We start from the raw sequence: 6,564 nt of genomic DNA, 5'->3' as shown, positions 1-6,564 counted from the left end.
GCCAGAGCCACACTAGCATAAGGCATCGGATGCGATATGCTAATGGCACTCGGATCAGGCTCTGCTGTGAGTGTGAGTTGAGTGTCATTATACAGTGATCCAATCAGTGATCGGATCACAGGGGCAAAGGAGCAGGAAGGATTAAACTCTCCATCTTCTCTATTGCTTGTCTCTGCGTATATCTAGATGTCATCCAAGCGCAGTGTAATGTTTCACACGCACCCATAGACTTGTATGGGTGCAAGTGAGTCAAGACTCCCTGCAATCGCAGTATGCTGCCATTTTTACTCAGTTCAATTGGGGCTGAAGAAAAGATCGCAGATCTGAGCTGCAGCATTGTCTAACATTAGGCAGAATACAATGCGAGATTTTCTCGAATCATACGCCAGTGTGACTCTGGCCTTATAGACAGTACAGTGCCCAGAAATCATGAACCTCAGTGTAACAACTGCAATCTAGTCATCTCTATACCGATCAGTGGTGTAACTAGAGTTTGATGGGCCCCAGTGCAAAGTTTGGACCTGCTCCCACCCCTGAACACACAGACACACGGGGTACAGGATGATGTGGCGCCCCTGACCTGGTCAGGCACCACTGAGTACTGCACCCATGCTGGGGACAGTACAATACAGGTAATCCAGAAGGCTGACCGAGGTGTGACTACACAGGCGCATAGTGATCAGGTCTCACAAATGTACCTTTGAGAGGACCCCTGGGGATCCCAGGAGGGGGCAAAAGCCTTCACCTCCACTGGAATAGTGGAGGGGGTAAAGCCTCCATCTCCACTCAAGGGGTGTGGTGGAGAGCCTGGTTGCTAGGTGGCGTAGGCAAGAACAGGAGAGGAGGAGCAGTGAGCCAGTTCAGTGTAGAGTTCAGGGGAGAGCAGGAGCAGACCCCTGGAGCTGTGCAGTCTGACAGCGTCCGCGCAGTGGCTACCGACGGGGGAGAACGGTCAACTAGGAGGGCTACCCGAAACCCATCTTCAGCCAGAGAGAGGGCAACGGAGTGGGAAGTAAGGAGACTGCTAGGGAGTACCAGGCCCAAACGGGCGGCAGATCCCGGAGCGAAGATAGATCCAGCTTTCTTTTGCTAAACCTGCCGGTGTGGGGCCCTCAAAGCCCACACCACCACACTACAAAAGCCGCAGCCACGTAGCCACAGTTAGGGCCCATAGGTCACAGGAGGCAAGTAGCTGGAGTGACCTGGTCCAGGCGACAAGCACACGGCGAACGAAGGGGAGCAGTTACTTCCCTGGGTGACCCCCATAGGGACTCAAAGTCGGGGTTACCCCAAACCACCAAGGGCTAAGGAAGGCGAGTTGGTAGTCACCATCAGAAGTCAGCCGGAAGGATACCTGGTTCCAACCTGGTTCATCCCAGCTTCGCCCGGGTTACTCACTCTGCCACCTTCCGTGAGTAAAACCCCTGAAAGACATCCTGCTTGTGTGAAGTTATTCTGCGCCTTGTGGTTCTACACACCTACACAGGGCCCTGGGGCTAGCCTCACTCTCAGGAGGCCACCACATCTGACTGCACCCTCCATCAGCCCCAGGCATCCCTTAACCTGCAGTGGCGGTCCCCGCTGACCGCAATACTGAGAGTGGCGTCACGACAAACTACAAAGAAGGTTTCCTACCTGTGACCAGACTGTTCCATCTACGTGGAGTCCCTGAAGGTAATGCAGCGACACAGCGTTTGCGGGGCTTCACATCTGGCGTCACGAACAGGATGTCTTTCAGGGGTTTTACTCACGGAAGGTGGCAGAGTGAGTAACCCGGGCGAAGCTGGGATGAACCAGGTTGGAACCAGGTATCCTTCCGGCTGACTTCTGATGGTGACTACCAACTCGCCTTCCTTAGCCCTTGGTGGTTTGGGGTAACCCCGACTTTGAGTCCCTATGGGGGTCACCCAGGGAAGTAACTGCTCCCCTTCGTTCGCCGTGTGCTTGTCGCCTGGACCAGGTCACTCCAGCTACTTGCCTCCTGTGACCTATGGGCCCTAACTGTGGCTACGTGGCTGCGGCTTTTGTAGTGTGGTGGTGTGGGCTTTGAGGGCCCCACACCGGCAGGTTTAGCAAAAGAAAGCTGGATCTATCTTCGCTCCGGGATCTGCCGCCCGTTTGGGCCTGGTACTCCCTAGCAGTCTCCTTACTTCCCACTCCGTTGCCCTCTCTCTGGCTGAAGATGGGTTTCGGGTAGCCCTCCTAGTTGACCGTTCTCCCCCGTCGGTAGCCACTGCGCGGACGCTGTCAGACTGCACAGCTCCAGGGGTCTGCTCCTGCTCTCCCCTGAACTCTACACTGAACTGGCTCACTGCTCCTCCTCTCCTGTTCTTGCCTACGCCACCTAGCAACCAGGCTCTCCACCACACCCCTTGAGTGGAGATGGAGGCTTTACCCCCTCCACTATTCCAGTGGAGGTGAAGGCTTTTGCCCCCTCCTGGGATCCCCAGGGGTCCTCTCAAAGGTACATGTGTGAGACCTGATCACTATGCGCCTGTGTAGTCACACCTCGGTCAGCCTTCTGGATTACCTGTATTGTACTGTCCCCAGCATGGGTGCAGTACTCAGTGGTGCCTGACCAGGTCAGGGGCGCCACAATGACACCGACACTCGGAGTATGGGATATTGACGCTGACACTCAGGGTATGGTAAAATGACGTTGACATTTGGCGCTTTCCCTCAGCACCCAGGTTTTCCATGATCTGAACTTCCTCTATCAGCACCCAGCTTTCCTATGTTCTGATATCCATCTTGTCCTCAGTACCCAAATTCCCCATGCTCTGCTATACATCTTTCCCTCAGCACACAGGTTTCCCATATCAGACCATGGAAAAGCTGGGTGCTGAGGGAAAGAGCCTCTTTCCCTCAGCACAAAACTTTCCAATCCCAAGCTTGTGTGTTTGTCCCCCCTCTTATATAGTTCTCCAAATACTATAATAGCCCCCACATAGCCTTCCATATAGAATAAAGGTTCCCACGTAACCCTTCATATTATTAGAATGCACTCCATAGCCCTCCATGTATTATAATGCATTTCCCATAATCCTCCATGTATAAGGTAGCTCTCATAGTCCTCCATATATTATAATGCAGCCACCATAGTCCTCCATGTTTTCTAATGAACTCCCATAATCCATGTATAAGATAGCCCTCATAGTCCTGCATGTATTATAATGCAGCCTCCATAGTCCATCATATTGTAATATTCACCCAATAGTCCTCCATGTATTATAATGCAGTAGCATAGTCCATGTATAAGATAACCCCATTAGTCCTCATACAATGCAGCCCCCATACTCCTATGGGTATTATAATACAATAGTCCTTCATATTGTATTATGCAGCCCCATAGTCCTCCATGTATAATGCACCCCTATAGTCCATGTAAAAGGTATCTTTCATATAGCATTATGCACCCCTTATATTCCTCCATATACTATTATGCACCCCTTATATTCCTCTATATAGTATTATACACCCCTTATATTCCTCCATATACAGCAGTAGTATATGACGCGCCCACAAGTTCTTGGGGGTTACTCTTCACTTGGCCGGTGTAGGAATGGGGATGTCGCAGCGGCCAGGCCCAGTTCCATGACCCCAGCGGTGTCTATAAAAGGGATTGATGGAGTTGATTTAGTGATTTTTTTGTGACGCCACCTGTGGTATGCGGCCATTATGTGCCGCTGCTGTGGGAGGTGCTCGCTGGGGCAGATGGTGTGATGCAGCATAGTTGGTGCAGCTCTCCACAGGCAGAGCTGTGCTGCAGTGATGCGCTGGAGCGCGAGGGCAACAACCCCGGCAGTGATTGGACGACACAGTGGTTGCACTTAAAATTCGTTACTCACTGAGGTGTCACCGCCTTTGTAGTGCTGAGCTCCGCTGTTATGGGCTCCAGTTGATCCCGGATAGAATGGAGGTTAAGACCGGTGTTCCCTTCTGTGTGTCCTTTCTTGTGGTATTCCCTCCACCCCAGCTCCTGGGCCGTGGAACAGGTCACGGGTGCCCGCTGCACTCCCCGCGAACCCTGGGATCCCCCTTCTTCCTAAGAGCCTGGGTAGAGCACTCCAGCTCCAGACCACGGGCCCCTTGCTGTGTGCTCTCTCCTGTTGTCTGCTGTTGCTTGGAGTGGAGGTCCTGACTTGACTGACTTGAGTGTGTGATGGCCACTAACTTCCCCTGAAGGTGCCCCGCCTCCCGGGTTGCTGAACTCATGGGCAGGAGGTCCCATACCTCATGATTGCCAGCCCCCAGTCCCAGTGGGAGGACTCCTGTACTGAGTGTTGTATATATTATGATGTACACCGGTGAATGACCTCCTCCTTACCCAGAATGAATACTGCACCTCAGCTGAGGTGTAGTACCCTGTGGCGCCCGAAGCCGCAGGGGGCCCCACATATACACCCCTTATATTCCTCCATATAGTATTATGCATCCCTTATAGTCCTCCATATAGTATTATACACCCCTTATATTACTACATATAATAGTATGCACCCCTATATTCTGCCATATACTAGTATGCAGCCCTCATATACTGCACCACCATATTGTGTACCCCAATATAGTATTGTGCACAACATATAGTTATATGCAGCCCCCATGTACTTTTTTGCAACCCCCATATAGTAGTATGCACCCTCATAGTCCTCTGGATATCCTGATTAAATACACAAATATACTCACTTATCCTCATTCCCCCACTGCTCCGGTCTCCTCAGCGTGTGTCCACTGTTCTGCCACTCTGACATTTTAGCACAGCGGCGTGCAGTAGTGACGTCACCGTACTGCTTTCTGCTGACACATCAGAGTGTCACAGACACACAGCGGGAGAATGATGAGAAAGGGAATGCTCTGCTGCTCCTCTCATCATTGCTTTCAATTGTATTGGCATCTGTGATGCTGATATAAATGTAATAATGAAGAACCAAGAGAGGAAAGGGAATACCAAAAATTGGGATCACCACATTACAATATAAAGAATAAATATTTTATTATTGGTATAAGCAGAGAACAAAAGAGAAACACATATCTCCACACTTAGAGTGCGGACACACAATAACACGGTTAAAAACACTTAAAAAGCCAAAGGCATGTAAACCTACACGCCAGGAAGTAAATCCATATAATGAATACACTACATGTAGAGGAAAGTACTCTATAATATATTAACACAAAGCCCGGTCCCAATGCTAATCCGTAGTATCCAGATGTGCATGTAGTACAAGATATGGGATACCGCCGTGCAGATTTGATATGATAACACCCGATATGCAGACAGTTGAATAAGTCCTAGATTACACAGTACGTTACCCCTATGTGCAGTGAACACAGAGGACAGTAAGTCATGCAACAGGGAACCTAACCATGCACTATGTGCAGTAGGAATCAAGAGCTGACAAAATATATACAAGACACTGTAGGTGCAGGTAGATCTACACAGTATATTAGCAAAATACTAGTGTATCAGTAGAGGCAGCACAGCAAGTACCAGTATAGAAATAGCTAATAATAAACTATCCAGATGTACATGTAGTACCAAATGTGGAATACTGCCCTGCAGATACAATCAGATATGTTAACACCTGATGTGTGACCAGATGGATAAGTCCTAGATTGCACAGTATGTTGCCCCTATGTGCAAAGGACAAGTCATGCTACAGAGGACCCAGCTATGCACTATATGCAGTAAGAACCAGTAGCTGACAAAATATATAAAGGACACTGCGGGTGCAAATAGAGATTAACACAGAATATTAGCGTAATACAAGTGTATCAACAGAGGCAGCACAACAAATATTAGTATAGAAATAGCTAGCAAAGTATATATAAGTGCATATGAAGGTTTAAGTGCATCTGCACAGTATATTACCACAATGCAAGTGGATCATCAGCACAGCAAGTATCAGTCTAAAGATGCCACATGCAACCAAAAAATCCCTAGTATATGAGGGATGTCTGTCATGCCTAACGCCTATATGGTACAGGCAGGGCCGATAGGCCAGGCAGAGAGGCCAAGGCAGGGATTAGACTAAAAATACTACGGGAGCGGGACCAAACTGACTACCTCAGACCAGCAGATAGCAGCCATAAGGATGGTATAAATAAGCAGGGTAGCCAGCAAAGTTCCTGGCGTGGAACCCCACACGTATCGCCACCTGTGCAGTGGCTTCCTCAGGGGAAAGAAAGGCCTTGCACTTGCATTGTGGTAATATACTGTGCAGATGCACTTAAACCTTCATATGCACTTATATATACTTTGCTAGCTATTTCTATACTAATATTTGTTGTGCTGCCTCTGTTGATACACTTGTATTACGCTAATATTCTGTGTAGATCTACCTTAATCTCTATTTGCACCCGCAGTGTCCTTTATATATTTTGTCAGCTGCATATAGTGCATAGCTGGGTCCTCTGTAGCATGACTTGTCCTTTGCACATAGGGGCAACATACTGTGCAATCTAGGACTTATCCATCTGGTCACACATCAGGTGTTAACATATTTGATTGTATCTGCAGGGCAGTATTCCACATTTGGTACTACATGTACATCTGGATAGTTT

Source organism: Anomaloglossus baeobatrachus, unplaced genomic scaffold (assembly GCF_048569485.1).
Source record: "Anomaloglossus baeobatrachus isolate aAnoBae1 unplaced genomic scaffold, aAnoBae1.hap1 Scaffold_41, whole genome shotgun sequence".
Taxonomy (NCBI): Eukaryota; Metazoa; Chordata; class Amphibia; order Anura; family Aromobatidae; genus Anomaloglossus; species Anomaloglossus baeobatrachus.
This window is presented reverse-complemented; position numbering follows the sequence as displayed.